Source organism: Anolis sagrei, chromosome 2 (genome assembly GCF_037176765.1).
Source record: "Anolis sagrei isolate rAnoSag1 chromosome 2, rAnoSag1.mat, whole genome shotgun sequence".
In the NCBI taxonomy this organism is placed as follows: Eukaryota; Metazoa; Chordata; class Lepidosauria; order Squamata; family Dactyloidae; genus Anolis; species Anolis sagrei.
Genome location: NC_090022.1, coordinates 217,406,863 through 217,422,698, shown reverse-complemented (window position 1 = coordinate 217,422,698; position 15,836 = coordinate 217,406,863). Strand labels below are relative to the sequence as shown.

General features: G+C 40.9%; 1 protein-coding gene across 48 annotated transcripts in view; it reads right to left on the bottom strand.

Annotated features, from left to right (window-relative positions):
* PTPRD (protein tyrosine phosphatase receptor type D) overlaps positions 1–15,836 on the bottom strand; it is a 1,485,253-nt gene that overhangs the window by 425,079 nt on the left and 1,044,338 nt on the right. For 2 of the 48 annotated variants that reach the window (XM_060762314.2, XM_060762312.2), the window contains exon 1: positions 7,305–8,601. The exons of the other annotated variants lie outside the window; for them this stretch is intronic. The gene's annotated coding sequence lies outside the window, so the exon portion shown is untranslated. Of the gene's footprint in view, positions 1–7,304; positions 8,602–15,836 lie in introns of those variants that run through there. 48 annotated transcript variants of the gene reach the window in all.

Sequence of the window (15,836 nt, the reverse complement as noted above, 5' to 3'; positions counted from 1 at the left end):
TGAGTTGGCATTGAGACAGAAGGCCGCAAATTCCTATCTTCCATCAGTACCATTGACCTCAGAGCAAACCCCACAACTGGCTACAGGCATCCAACATCCATCATTGCTCCTGAAATCTAATCTTTCAGGAAAAGACAGCTGCACTGGACAACAGTTAAGCAGCTTTCTAAGCTTTATTCATAGTATTCAAACAATTAAAAAATGAATCTCAACAACTTCCATTTAAATGTTGGCTCTTTTTATTTATTATTATTATTATTATTATTATTATTGCTTTTTAAATTAATACTCAACTTTCAAATTTGTTGAGCCAATAATTATAATATTGGCAAGTTAAAAACATGAAATTGCACTTTGCAATAGGACTTATTTCAGAGTAAGCATGACTGGGTTATAAATTGCACTGTTAAATGCCTTAACTCTTATTGATTTCACTGGACTGCAGCCAATTTTTTCCAAATTTTGCAAGCCCGTTCAAATAGTCTGCTGATGAAGAATACTTCAAGAGTCTATATACTAATATTATATGAAAAATAAAAGACTCATTAATGAATCAAAAGCCAATTTATGGTAATCATCAGAAGGAATCTGAAATTCCATACATGAAAATGGAAACTATCTCCTTTCTAATATTTGAAATCTTACCATCACAATACTGGAGCATTAGCTAGCGTGAGAAGATAGTAAATGTCACCAACTACAAAATCATATAATACACACCAGCTACTGAACTTTTAAATATGTTTCCCAAAGCATTAAAGGATACAATCTGGGGATTACCACATTTTCTTGCTCTATTTCATATAATACATTTAATATATTATTTATGGCCAAAATGCGTACCAAGCAATTTTAACCATGTGAGAGGAGTGTTTGCTGAGCTACTGTTTAAGAGATCTGCACTTCTTTGTCTGCAAAGCAATATTTTTTTGCTTTCTTCAAACTCCAGAATTCAAGTATTAACTGACAGTATCAATATCAACAATCTAATCATGCTTGACCACAGGAAGAAGAAATTTTGCAATCTCTAAAATCAAAACTTTTTCATTGCTATAGTGAACTGGTAAGAGCAGAAATGTAATTATGCTTTGAAAGTATACGAAACACACATCAGCTTTCTAGAATGAAACTAGGATGTTAATCTACCCTTAATTTCTGTAATTATTCATATTTTGTACTCAACTGTTTACTTGAGTTAATTGCGTGCACAATTCACTATTTTACCCTGGAACAACTACATTATATATATATTTATGTTATGGTTTGATATGGACTTATTTCATTTTGAACCAAATAGGGAATTTATACATAAAAACAAATTTATAACCTGCATAGGTATTTCTCTTGGATGGTTCCAACAGAAAGCTGGACAGACATCTGTTAGGGTACATTAAGTATAGATATCTTTCCTTGAGGCACAGGGTTAAAGCAGATGGCCCATGGATGACTCTAATTTTATTGTTCTGGATAAAACAGAACTCAATTTACATTTATGATGTTTTGTGCATATAAAAAATAGCAAATGAAATAGTATTATTTTTCATTGCTAACCCTTAGTCATTTTTGAATACATTTTACTATATCTCGCCCTCACTCAAAAGCATATGTGATGTGAACAGTTGATTATTTATTATGGGGTGCCAGTGATCAGTCAGTCATAGCTTGAGTGGCATTATCGGGGAGACAATATGTTTATGAAAAAATATCTTCCACTAAGTTAGTATCGACAAAACCTTATAAATGAACTTCAGCTCAAACAACAAGTGTACTTTGTTGGAAAGGAATTTACAGTCAATGTACCCTCATGCGATATTCTACATCACCAGATTACCTCACATGTATTCTACAGAAACTCTCAATATAATAGATCAGAGAGAAAAAATAATTCCTCCTCCTTTTTTTCCACTGATAGCCCATGAAGATCAGTCGCTAACATTTCTAAGGGATCTCTGATAAAATATAATCCAAATAAATCAAGGTCTGCTTCCATATGTGAAATTCTAACTTCATTTCCAATTTTAAAGTTATGTTTTGCCAGCAGCATAATTAAAAAGACAATAAAGAAGCCTGGTGAAGTAAGCACAAGCCAGGAAGCTGGTATTTTAATTGTCACCAAATCAGCCTGTTTAAACTATGATTTTCTTTTACTTGGAAAATTACATTTTTAAAAAGCCCTCAAAAGTCTTTGTGCACTAGTCAAACCTAATAACTATAGCCCCTGTCATCTGTGTTTAAGCAGAATTAATCCTCTAATATTCTGAACTGCAGATACGTTTCTATCTTTTTTTTTGTTCTTTGAAAGATGTACTCCAAATAAATAAATATTTGCATTTAACAAAATGAGATGTATTTAGAGCATAGGAATTTTAGAAACATAAAGACACATTACTGCACTTTTTCAAATAGTATTATCAATTTCTAGTTGTCGTTTTTCACATATAAGCAAGATTCATAAAGCAGCTGACCATCTATTACTAATTTGAAACTGTGTGGATGAATAAATAGTACAGTGGACTTATAATTTCAATAAATTAGTTTAGAATCTTCTAATTTATCTTTTGTCAAAAAAACAACAGGCCTTTAACTTGATATATGATGTTCAAAGAGAATGCATAAATGCATCAGCTGCTTCCCAGTGCAAATGGTCTCCCTTATCAGTTTGAAAACTGATAATCAGGGAAGGAATGCTTGACCCTATGGTCTAACATTTGTCAATAATGGCATGGATAATCTATTTTAAATTGGTGCAAATGTTCAAAAATGGAGTACTTTCAGCCCTGGTCCTACAAATGCTAACTACACTCCAGACCCAACTTTGCCATTTCTACACTTACAATACTAATTTAAATATACCATCAATCTACGCCCATCCTTTCTGCAGGACAGACCTCATCTGCTTTTTTAACCCTACACTGCCATAAGTGCCGGTTCTAACCTAAGCATGAATTACAGATTGTCTTCCACACTCTATTCCTTTTCTTTCTTTCTTTCTTTCTCTCTCTCTCTTTTTGTAACTGGCTAATAGTGCTGATGAGACCAAAGATGAAAAATGTGTAGACCCCAATATGATGCCCTTTAACAAAACCATCCATGACTTCGAAGGAAAGCAAAGACAACAAATGTACCAGATGGCCTAATGGGAAACAACATAAAATATTTTTCATTACAGGAACATTAGCCTAACAAATTCATAACAAATCATAACGAAACCTTGAAGGTTTTGTGTATTGACACAAAAATGTCCTCCTAGCAAAAGCATGAGCATTTTCTACAATGGTATTTGCTGTGTAAGAGCAGTTTATACAGGCCCCTAGTGGTTTAGTGCTCACAGTAACAGACAAAAAGGGTGATTCCTACTTTTCTCAGCTTCTGAAGTTCTACAACTGACACTATTCAAGTGTGCAAATTGTGCGTGGCCTTTAAAAAAATAGGAAGTATTTGGTAATGATAGGTGCTACTTACAGCTAATTAGACTGAACTGAAAATAAAATTGACACACATTCTGTGTGTATATGTGTGTGTGTGTATATACCCCACTGACATAGCACCATCTTTACAATATTTACCTCATGCCACTATTTATTAGTCTAATAGGTTGGACAAATAGAAAGGGAGGACTTTTAAAAACATTGCCTGCAATTTAAAATCTCAGTGCTACATCTTCATGTGATAGTTATGTCTAAGTGGAATTCCTGGCAAAGCACACACAACCAGAAACATTTCTTGGCACTACCTTAAAAACAATAGTCTCCTACTTAGCTAAAAATCTCTGTGTTTAAATAGGAAGCACACAAACCATATAACATTCTGAATTTAAAGTACCTATAAATATATTATTTCATGCTTCCACAAGTGACGGTATACTACTGGAAAGCATATCCAATGACATCAATCTCTTTCCTTCTCTGTAAAGACTACAAGACCCAGATCTTCAACATACCCCAAAGGAACAAATCTGATGTTTAGAACAATTTAGTAGGCAGAATTTGACAGCTGAACTTACGGCGCTGACCAGACTATCGGTTTCGTGTTTGAAATAGCAGTACAATAGATCCCATGAGAGTTCATTTAAGCACGCTGCAATGAAACAATAAGCAGCTTTCCTCAAAAGCAGGTACATCTGATCAATTATTTTCAGACTGAAGACCTTTAGTTTGTTTCTCTTCTAAGGTTTATATTTGTTGTCATGACAAAGCTGTATTCTTTCCCTCAAAAAACCCTCTTTAAAGTTTCATTTACATCTCAAACTAAGAACATCAAACACCGAAAGCCTTCTAAGCAGACATCAAAAACAAACATTTTCTGCCCCTTAACAAAATGCCAAGGTTAAGAGGGAAGATGTCCTTGTTTAAAAAACAAAAAACATTGTTTTGTCCATGCAGAGGACTTCCCAAAAGCCAGTTGACGGAAAGGTCACCATCACAACTTCCCATGTTATTTACAAAATTACAGGCACGAACAAAAACCACTCTAATCATGAAAACAGGAACACATCCCAACTCAAAACCAGTGCTCATCCCATGCTGAAATACTGCACCAACTCACAAGGGATGCCACTGAGACGAACACTCTCCCCCAAAACCCATCAAACATGTAAAATCAAGCTGTATGTCTTTACAGAGAAATTAGTGATAAATATACTTCTGGATTTTAAGACATACACAATATCTTGAAACAATGGATTGCAGTGACACAGTTCTCCTCCAAAGTAACCTGTAGAGAAGCCGAACCCCAGCAGAACCAAACCAGGGCAAAAAGAGCTGTCTATCTGGAGTGATCTTGACTTATGAGGCAGCCGGATTATGAGGAGGTAAGCTGAGTGAACAGTCAAAATAAAATCCAGCACAAAATGTTTGGGAAGCAACCTTGAAATCCAAGAAAGCCGCATGAAAGGAGTTAAGCAGCACTGCCGTCTAAGAAGAGCACAGATCAAACAAGTTTGCCACAAATACCCTGCAGATCGTGTAAACCCATGAGCAGAAGTCCTGCCCTTGATTCCTCTAAAAATAACACAAACGAGCCCTTTCCCTTTGAACATCTGGGCTCGTTGTGGGGATCCAGACACCAGTGTTCTCAGTGTCAACAGCTTTCTTCACTAGAATTCCTCGCTCTCCTTCGCTTCCCAAAGCTATGATCAGCATCACTGGGGGTCTCAACTATCAACAACAGCCCTGCCTTTTTGCACATCCATAAAGTATATATAGACTTCTCTCACTCATGACACTAAGCAATGGATAATACACCAAACCATCCAATTCCTTTTTTCTTTTTTCAAATTCATGCAGCTTTGCGTGCCTGGGCTCTTTGCTAAGGAATCATGGAATGTGTAGTTTGGCGAGGCAGAGAGAGAAGGCTCAAGGGCTTGTAGAACTAAACTACAACACCCCTGATGCCATGACACAGGGCAAGGACAGTTGTGTGTCCAAACTGCATGCACTCCAAAGTGGAGATGCACCCAAAGTCTCCCCAAGGCTGCTTTGAGTGCCCAGGCTCTTTGCTATGGAATAATGGAATGTGTAGTTTGGTGAGGAAGAGAGAGAAGGCTCAAGGGCTTGTAGAACTAAACTACAACACCCCTGGTGCCATGATACAAAGCAAGGGCAGTTCGGTGTCCAAACGGCATCCATTCCACAGTGAAGATGCACCCAAAGCCTCTCCAAAGCTGCTTTGAGTGCCCGGGCTCTTTGCTATGGAATAATGGAATGTATCGTTTGGTGAGGCAGAGGGAAGAGGCTCAAGGGCTTGCCAAACTAAATTGCAACACCCCTAATGCCATATTACAAAGCAAAGGCAGTTCAAGCAGTGTCCAAACTGCATCCATTCCAAAGTGGAGATGCACCCAAAGCCTCCCCAAGGCTGGGCTTCACTGTTGGAAAACCAAAAGTATCTGGAGATGCACCCAAAGCCTCCCCAAGGCTGCTTTGAGTGCCTCAGCACTTTGTTATGCAATAATGAAATGTATAGTTTGGTGAGGCAGAGAGAGAGGGCATGTCAAACTAAACTACAACACCCCTGATGCCATAACATAGAGCATGGGCAGTTCAAGTGGTGACCAAACCTCATCCATTCCAAAGTGGAGATGCTCCCAAAGCCTCCCAAAGCTGGGCTTCACTATGGGGAAAGCCATAGTAACAGGAGATGCACCCAAGGCCTCCCCGAGGCTGTTTTGACTGCCTGGGCTCTTTGCTTTGGAATAATGGAATGTCTAGTTTGGTGAGGCAGAGAGAGGAGGCTCAAGAACTTGTCAAACTAAACTACAACACCCCTGGTGTCATAATACAGAGCAAGAACAGGTCAAGTGGTGTCCAAAGTGCATCCATTCCAGAGCAGAGATGCACCCAAAGCCTCCCCAAGGCTGGGCTTCACTGTTGGGAAACCCAGAGTAGCTGGAGATGCACCCAAAGCCTACCCAAGGCTGCTTTGAATGCCTGGGCTCTTTGCTTTGGAATAATGGAATATCTAGTTTTGGCAAGGCAGAGAGAGGAGGCTCAAGGGCTTGTCAAACTAAATGACAATGCCCCTGATGCCACAGTACAGAGCAAGGGCAGTTCAAGTGGTGTCCAAACTGCATCCATTCCAAAGTGGAGATGCACCCAAAGCCTCCCCAAGGCTGCTTTGATTGCGAGGGGTATTTGCTATGGAATAATGGAATGTCTACTTTGGAGAGGCCGAGAGAGGAGGCTCAAGAGCTTGTCAAACTAAACTACAACACCCCTGATGCCATAACATACAGCATAAGCAGTTCAAGTGGTGTCCAAACCATATCCATTCCACAACGGAGATGCACCCAAAGACTACCCAAGGATGCTTTGGCTGCCTGGGCTCTTTGCTTTGAAATAATGGAATATCTGGTTTGGTGAGGCAGAGAAAGGAGGCTCAAGAGCTGGGCAAACTAAACTACAACACCCCTGATGCCATAACATACAGAATGAGCAGTTCAAGTGATGTCCAAACCATATCCATTCCACAGCGGAGATGCACACAAAGACAACCCAAGGATGCTTTGACTGCCTGGAATATCTAGTTTGGTGAAGCAGAGAGAGAAGACTCAAGAGCTTGTCAAACTAAAATGCAACGCCCCTGATAACACAGAGCAAGGATAGTTGTGTGTCCAAAGTGCATCCATTCCAAAGTGGAGAGGCACCCAAAACCTCCCTATGGCTGAGCTTGACTGTGGGGAAAGCCCAAGTAGCCCCCATCCTTGGTGAAGGGAGCCTGGAAGGGAGCAGTGCCATTGCCCATGCATGCAAGGATGGAAGAAATGGGTCAAAAGCAAGAGGACAAGGAAGGCAGGAGGCGATTACCTGGTCATGCTGGCAGCCCCTTATTCCTAGCAGCAGCAGCCCCAACGCCGCCGCTGACCAAGTCCTTGGTCTCAGAGGGGTTATTGTTGTTGTTGTTGTTGTGCTTCCTGCCGCCTTTTCTTCTCCTTCTTTTCCTCCTCTTGCTGGGGTGAAGTGCTGCCACCGCCGCCTGCGCTTCCTCCTCTCCTGCTTCTCCCTTCTCCTCCTCTTCCTCCTCCTCCTGCTGCTGTCGCTCGCCTCTCGGGCGCCGGATTTAATCCAAAACCCAAGCTGTATAGACGGGGACGGCTCCCTCCGAGGCGGGAAAGTGGGAGAGAAGAGTCCGAGGCATCCGCACGGAGAGACAGAGCCTGAGCCGCTTGCTTGCTTGCTTGCTTGCTTGCTTCCTCCTCGCGGGCTCTTCTCCTCCTTCTTCTCCTCCTCCTTCCTTCTTCTTCTCCTCCTTCCTTCTTCTTCTCCTCCGCTCTCCTGGCTGCTGCTGCTGCTTCTCTCGCTGCCTCCCGCTCTGCTCTCCCCTCCCCTCCTTCCTTCCCTCCCTCCTTCCTCTCCTCTCTTCCCTCTCCTCCTCCTTTTCCTCGCTCCTCTTCTCCTCTTCTTGCCCCCTTTTTTTGCAATTGCAACTCTGGCCTTGCACTCACTGGCCAAAAAAGGGAGGCCCACCCTTTTGGGCTACTCTTTTCCTTCTCAAAAAAATGGGGGGAAATACTTTTTTTGTTGTTTTGCTTCCTCCTCCAAGTGCAACGCCAAAAGGGCAAGTTGGGAGAAGGTGGAAATGGGAAAATAAAACAGGAAGGAAAGAAAAGGAAGCCCTTCTTTCTCCTTTTGAGAGTCTCCTCTGGGTAAGGTTGGAGGGAAGGATGCTCTTCCTCCCGCCTTGCCTGCCTCCTCCTAACGTCTACCCGTCCCTCGGTGTATGGCGTTTGCTTTTGATTACTATGTCTGATGAGGAGGAGGAGGATGATTAGGATGATGAGGAGTGGCGTTAGGGTTCCATCCTCTGGCCCGGAGAGGGGAAGGCTGCCGAGAGCGTGCGCGCGCAAAAAATTAAAGCTTTTGGCAACGGGGGAAAAAAACGCAAAGGCGAAGGCGAAGTGGGCAAGGTTGAGAGAGTTCTATGGGGGCAAGAGGAGCCCTTTGAGGGAGATAAAGGGAGCCAGCCAGCCTCCGCTGCCCCTCGTCTTCCTTCTCTTGCAATTTGGACCACAGACTAAAGGAAAAGGAGGAGAGACCCGGGGAGAAAAAAAAGAAGACGCGCTCTCCTTTTTCCAGCGCGCGCGCGCACTCCTTACGCACGAGCCAGAGCGCGCGGAGCCCCGTTTGCAATCTCCCTCTGCGTTCCTGTGTTAAGGAAAGGGGGGGGGGAGGTGTCCGGTGACGTCACTCCTTTCTCTCTCTCTCTCTCTCTCCAGCTGGACCACCCGCTCCAGGAAGGACCTCCCTCCTCTCTCTCTCTCTTTCTTACTCTCTCTCTCTCTCTCTCTCTCTCTCTCTCTCTCCCATCCCATCTTTTCTCCTCCTTTATTTATTTATGGTTGGGAGGGATTTGTCTTATTCCATGTTTCCCAGACGTCGAGAGAGACGCTGCGCCCCGTGCTTCCCCCTCCAAAGAAAGCACACTTTCCCAAGACAAGCGCGCGCTCTCTCTCTCTCTGACACACTCCGCCTCGTCCCTGCCTGTCAGCCAATGGGTTTGCAAAGAGAGAGAGAGAGAGAGACTCCTTGGCTTCCTCCCCCCTTTATATTCTCCAAGAACACGCCGTGCAACCAACCCGGTTTAAAAAGAAAATCATAATAATAAACTTAGAAGAAGAAAGAGGAGAAGGAGGAGGGGAGGGGGAGAGATGCTTGCTCCCCCATTCAAGGATTCCCTTTTATTTGGTGTCTTGTTTCTGTTTGAAACGTTGCATGATGCCACCCATCCTCATTTCCCTCCCCCAAGTCACAGAGGTGTACAGACGACTTCCCTGTCAATCCCCTTATCTCTAAATAAAATTGTAATGTTCGTTTGTGGGATTAACAGAACTCAAAACCCACTGGACGAATTGACACCAAATTTGGATACAATACACCTAACAGTCCAGTGTATGTCCTTCACTCAAAAAAAATGATTTTGTCATTTGAGAGTTGTAGTTTATGGGATTTGTCGTTTATGTACAATCAAAGAGCATTCTGAACCTCACCAACGATGGAATTGAACCAAACTTGGCACACAGTTCTCCCATGACCAACTGAAAATACTGGAAGAGTTTGGTGGGCAGTGTCCTTTGGTTTTGGAGTTGTAGTTCACCTACATCCAGAAATCACTGTGGACTCAAACAATGGACCAAACTCTACATGAATACTCAATATGCCCAAATGTGAACACTGGGGGAGTTTGGGGAAAATAGAATCTTGACATTTGGGAGTTGCAGTTGCTGGGATTTGTAGTTCACATACAATCACAGAGCATTCTGAACCCCACCAACGATAGAATTGGGCCAAAACTCCCACACAGAACAGCCATGTGGGCCACAGTAACGCGTGGCAGGGGACAGCTAGTCTATATATAAAATGTAATGTTCATTTGTGGGATTAACACAACTCAAAAACCACTGGACGAATTGACACCAAATTTGGACACAATACACCTATCAGGCCAACGAGTGACCATCACTCATGAAAATACTGGAAAAACAGCAGAAGAGACTTAAAAAGCCAAAAAAATAAACAAATACCTTACAACGCATCACAAAACCACACACACAGGGAATGGCTAATCTATATAAATAAAATTGTAGTGTTTGTTTGTGGGATTTGCATAACTCAAAAACCACTGGATGAATTGACACCAAATTTGGACACAAGACATCTATCAGGCCAATGAGTGACCATCACTCATAAAAATACTGAAAAACACAGCAGAAGAGACTTAAAAAGCCCCAAAATAATAAAAAATACATTACAATGCATGTGCAAAAGCACATATAGATATGGAAACACACACACACACACATATATATATATATACACACACACACACACACAAACTGGGCCACAGCACCGTGTGGCAGGGGATGGCTAGTTAATAAATAAATTGTCCTCTACAGCAGAGCTTTCCAAACTCTGTGTGGGCTGCAGTGTGCAGCTAATGAGATATGACCAAAGTCTTGGAAATGTCTGTAATTTTCTTGCAAATCATATATTTTTTAAAAATATAAATGAAAGATTTGCATGAGATATGCTGTAGAGCCCTGGCAGACCATGTTGCAGGGCAAAGAAACCAAAATATTTCCCAAAAAAGCAGATTAGGTTCCCACCTGTCCTACTATGTCAATCAAAATCATAAACAACTCATGAGCTAGCTTAGACCAATGAAATGATTTGTCTTTGGGAACCAATGAGAATGTGTATGCCAAAAAATGATTAAAACCCTGCCTGCAGCCCCATTGATGGTTGCGACAAACACTTTGATTGCATTCTGCATGCTTGTTTGTCGATATTACTAGGTCCACAATAAAGCCTTTGTAGTAAGAATCCAACTTATGGCTTCTTCCTTGCATGGCTGGCTACATTGGGCCGTTGAGAAGACTCCTAAGCTTGTGTATTTGGAGTGTCCCTGCATCGCTGCCCCTTCACTGTCAAAAGAATCTGCGAAGCCCACCTCCTCCAAGGGGAGCTGAACCACCTAAACCGGGCTCAATGGATACTCCACCACAGACATCAGAAGAGCTGCAAGACTGAGAACAAGCCACAAGAGTCAAGACAAAGATCCACGCATAGAAAAAGTGTTCTTACCATACATCAAGGGAAACATTGACCACATAGGGAAGCCGATGAAGAATCACAAACTACAAGCTATCTACAGACCCACTAGGAAAATGCTTCATTCAGCAAAGGACAAAAGGGATCCTCTCACCTATGAAGGAGTCTACTGTACAGTATACAGCTTTGGATGAGTCTACATAGGGACCACCAAACATGAATCAGGGGACATGAAAGTCACTGCGGACTAACTCAATCAGAGAAGTCAGTCTTAGCAGAGCACTTCATGAACCAACCTGGACACAGCGTATTATTTGAGAACACAGAAATGCTGGATCACTCTGACAACCACAATATCAGGCTACACAGAGGGGCCACTGAAATCCACAAGCATGTGGACAATTTCAACAGAAAGGAAGAAACCATGAAAATGAACACAATCTGGCTAGCAGTATTTAAAAACTCAAAAATCATGACAGTAAATAAAGAACAACACTCAAAAGACAGGGGAATTCCAAACAAGGAACAATCAGGGCCAGCTAACACCTTTCAACAAAGAATCCCCCAGGCAGCAACCAGCTAGGCTTTGAAGCTGCAAGGCTAGTCAGTGCTAATCAAGCTGGCCAATTGCAACATGTACACTTGCCTCAAACAGACAAGATTTCTTTCTCCCATCCTGGACATTCCACAGATATATAAACCCCACTTGCCTAGTTCCAATAAACCTCACAACTTCTGAGGATGCCTGCTATAGATGTCAGTGAAACGTCAGGAGAAACTGCTTCTGGAACATGTCCATACAGCCCGGAAAATTCACAGTAACCCCTTTGCATGAGATAGGTTGTGTTCCCATACTTTTTATTATTTCAGTTTCTGTATGTGTCTACATCTCTTATAAAGGGTTCGTTTAACTTCCGGATTGCTCGTAAAACTGAATTATCATGTCGCGAAGTGATGCTTGTCTTGTCACCAACATGAAATGTCTGGAAAGCTTTGCTGTGTTGTCTAATTTTCTTAATACACCTTTATATCAAGCATGATTGTGGTGAAATGACTAGATGAATGTGTACTGTATGTGTACTGTATTATCAAGTTCATTTTCTTTTTCAACTCAAATGTCAATTTGGATGCTGGCCTACTGAGGGGAGAGAGAGAATATCAGGTGCATTGGAAAGGGGACAGCCCAAAAAATCTGACTGAAGGTTCTTCCAGACAGGCCCTATATCCCAGGATCTGATCCTAGGTTTTCTGGCAGTGTGGACTCATATAATACAGTTTAAAGGAGAAAACCTGAGATCAGATCCTGGGATATAGGTCCTGTCTGGAAGGGCCCTGAGAGCCACAAAAGATGAACCCAAAAGTCCTTGTTTTTCCTTGAAGTCTGAGCTATGGAATCCAATGAAATGTCAAGGTTGCACACTTCCAGGAAAGTGCTTCATTTGTTATCTCTGTTTACATAAGTTGTGCACCTAGTGCCATGTATTTTGAATGCACTTCAAAATAAAGGAGCCCCCAGTAGCACAATGAGTTAAACCCATGTGCCTGCAGGACTGAAGACCAACAAGTCGGAGGTTCAATCCAGGGAGAGCGGGTTGAGTTCCCTCTGTCAGCTCTAGCTCCCCCTTAGGGAACATGAGAGAAGCCTCCCACAAGGATGGTAAAACATCAAAACATCTGGGTGTCCCCTGGGCAATGTCCTTGCAGATGGTCAATTATCTCATACCAGAAGCAACTTGCAGTTTCTCAAGTCACTCCTGACATGAAAAAAGATAGGGATGAGAAGGTCAACTGAATCTGTCTGCAAAGGGGAGACCAGCCTTAAGTATGTGTTTTTAAAGGGATTTAATCCTTTTCCCTTTGTTTTGGTTCTTTTTGTAGTTTTCCTTGTTCTCTCTGGTACTCTCAAACCAGTCGCTCCAGACACACACAAAAACTTCAAACAAAGGGGTTTGTGCACTGGCCAGCACACATTTTGGTGTCTCAACTGTTAGACTTGTTTCTGGGTATATTTGACCTGCTGGTTCTAAAATTTATACCGGTTTTCCGCTATCAACTCTAGTTTTTGAGATACAGAACATATGCCATATACCAGGCACCATCTGCTTGCCCATAAAAATCATGATTACCATATCTAAAAATACTAGATCTAATTCACTCTCTCCAATGCAATTGTAAGAACCGCTGCCCCAGATAACCCCAGAAACAGGCCTAAACACCAAGTCACCAAGGGAAAGAAATCTTGTTGTGCTGGGTAATTTAAATTAAAATTACAGCCATCTACAGTGCAAAATTTGTCCAACCCATTTAGACACATGTAATAAAGACAGTGATGCTGTGTTTTCATTCATGTATGTTTTATCTGTATCTGCTTTAAGTTTTTTTAACCCATCTGATATCACAGTTTTAGGGAGAAAGTAGGGGAAAATAGCAACAGAGAATTTACCTGATGTGATCTACAGAGTGTTCAGACAATTAATGAGAAAATAAAATAATTGTGGTTTTGATAGTGACAAGTGCTCTGGGAGCAATACAAAATGGACTGACAAAATATCTGAATGAAATTGCCATACATGGGATCACACTAGCACAATGATAAAAAGGGACACTACTTGGAACATGAAATTATCCAACAATATCTCACTGAACTCTAGATGCATTGATGGAATCCAAATCATGAATGGTTCAAAACTCCACATTGGCACCTCGTGAAATCAGTTGTGCTGAAAGCATTGGAACGAAGTGCATTTCATCACAACTACATGGTGTCACCAAGATATCACCAATATACTTAAAGGCATAATGATCTTAACCATCACCCTGTTAAAAGATGATCAGTTTCCCTTTGCTCCCTATAGATTCCCCACAACCATAGCCCACATGACAAATAAAACATGTATAGTGGGTTGTTGGGTGTTTTCCAGTGATTCCGGCCATGAAAGCCTTCAACAACACATAAAACATGTATAGTGGGCTTCCCTCTCATGGTTTCTATGTGCAGATGTCCTATCGTCTTGCATGGATGTATAATATTACAATTATGCAATAGCAATACATTTTAGTGAAGAACTTGGAAAGTGCCTAAATGGCAGTGAGATCACATCTGAACTTGTCCATAAGCAGAAAAGAAAAATAGAAGCATAAAACAAACCTACCAGAAAGTCTTGAGGTATTACTTTCCATTTATTTTGCTTATTCAGCTTCAAACAATATCATGTAACTTGTGCTTAGTAATATATCATACCGAGCAATGGCTGCCTTTTGGCTGAACAAATCGAGCATTGGAAAAGTATTTTCTTTTGCTAGGGTGTCCTGTGCCAATGGTCATTTATCTTTGAACACATTTTTTTCTAAAGCTCAACAGTAAATTCATAAATACTAATGTTGTAAAAAGATAAGAAGTTATGATAAAATTAACATTATTTTGTATTATAGGAAATGAGTGTAAGGGAGTTGGGATTGGATGGCTCTTGTGATATCATCCAACCCTATAGTTCTCTGATTCTGTCAGTGAGATTTATGAGGCTTTTAGATGTCCAGCATAGTGAATGGTGGGAAATGTTGGAGCAGCATCTTTCTCTCCCTTGTTGCAGACCAAAATGTGGATTTTGACAATAAAGTCCTCAGTTTTTTTAATTCGGATTTGTCATCTTCAGTCATAATAAAAAAACTATATACATTTGAACTCTGGCTTTGGTTAGCCAGCAAGAGTGTTTTGCTCTTTAATTAACTTTTAAAATGTTTATGCAAATGCATACATAAATAATTGCATATCTTCATGAAGAATGTGTACATTTCTAGGAAACAATCAAGATTTGGTAGACTGTCTCCAGGTGGGGAGCCCTGGAGTTACTGTCTTCCTGTTTTCCATGCCATTATGCTCAGAACATTTAAAGAGTTGGTTAACTGGAATGTTTATCTCCAATAAACCAAAAATAGCACATGCAACTCTCTTCCACTGCATTTATCTATATAACAATTCTCTGAGTTAATTTGATATGAAAGAGACAAGGCCCTCCCATGAATTACATTGCACAACATAGTCTAACACCTGGTTCTAACAGGAGGGGTAGTGTCACCCAATGTGGTAACTCATGCTATCACCCTCATGGACCTCATACTAGATTACAATACAATATTGTAGCTAAAATACCAGAAAATTGGTATTATGAATTTTATCAGATGGGTTTATGTACATTCGTTGTTTTTAGATTTATATTGTTTTATATCGTGTATTGTTGTTTGAGTGCAGCACTTCGTAATGCTTCTGTGAGCCACCCCGAGTATGTGGCGGGGTAAAAATAAACTTCTTCTTCTTCTTCTTCTTCTTCTTCTTCTTCTTCTTCTTCTTATTTTTATTATTATTATTATTATTATTATTCAAATTTTCAACCGTATACAATAAAACAAGAGAAAAGTACAGTTAGACATCAAGTAAATGCTCAATATCCAAACCGAAACATAAGAAAAGGAGAAAAAAGAAAGAGGAAAAAAAAACAACAACCCAACACCCTAAAGTGACCTCCATTCATCTTACTTTGTACTATCCAATAAGCTATTTAGTCTTTCACAGTCTAATGTATCATAAATCATCATATTAGTATATAAACATATGCTTTATACATTTTATATCTTCTAATCTCCTTCTTTCTCAGTTTCCAGACCAATTTTCTTTATTTTCTAAATACTCTTGCAATACCGACCAGTCAGTAAAGTTAATAACTCGACCCTTCCATTGTCTGAGCCAGTATGTAAGTTCATCCATGTCCTTGATATCTTTTATTTTAGCAATCC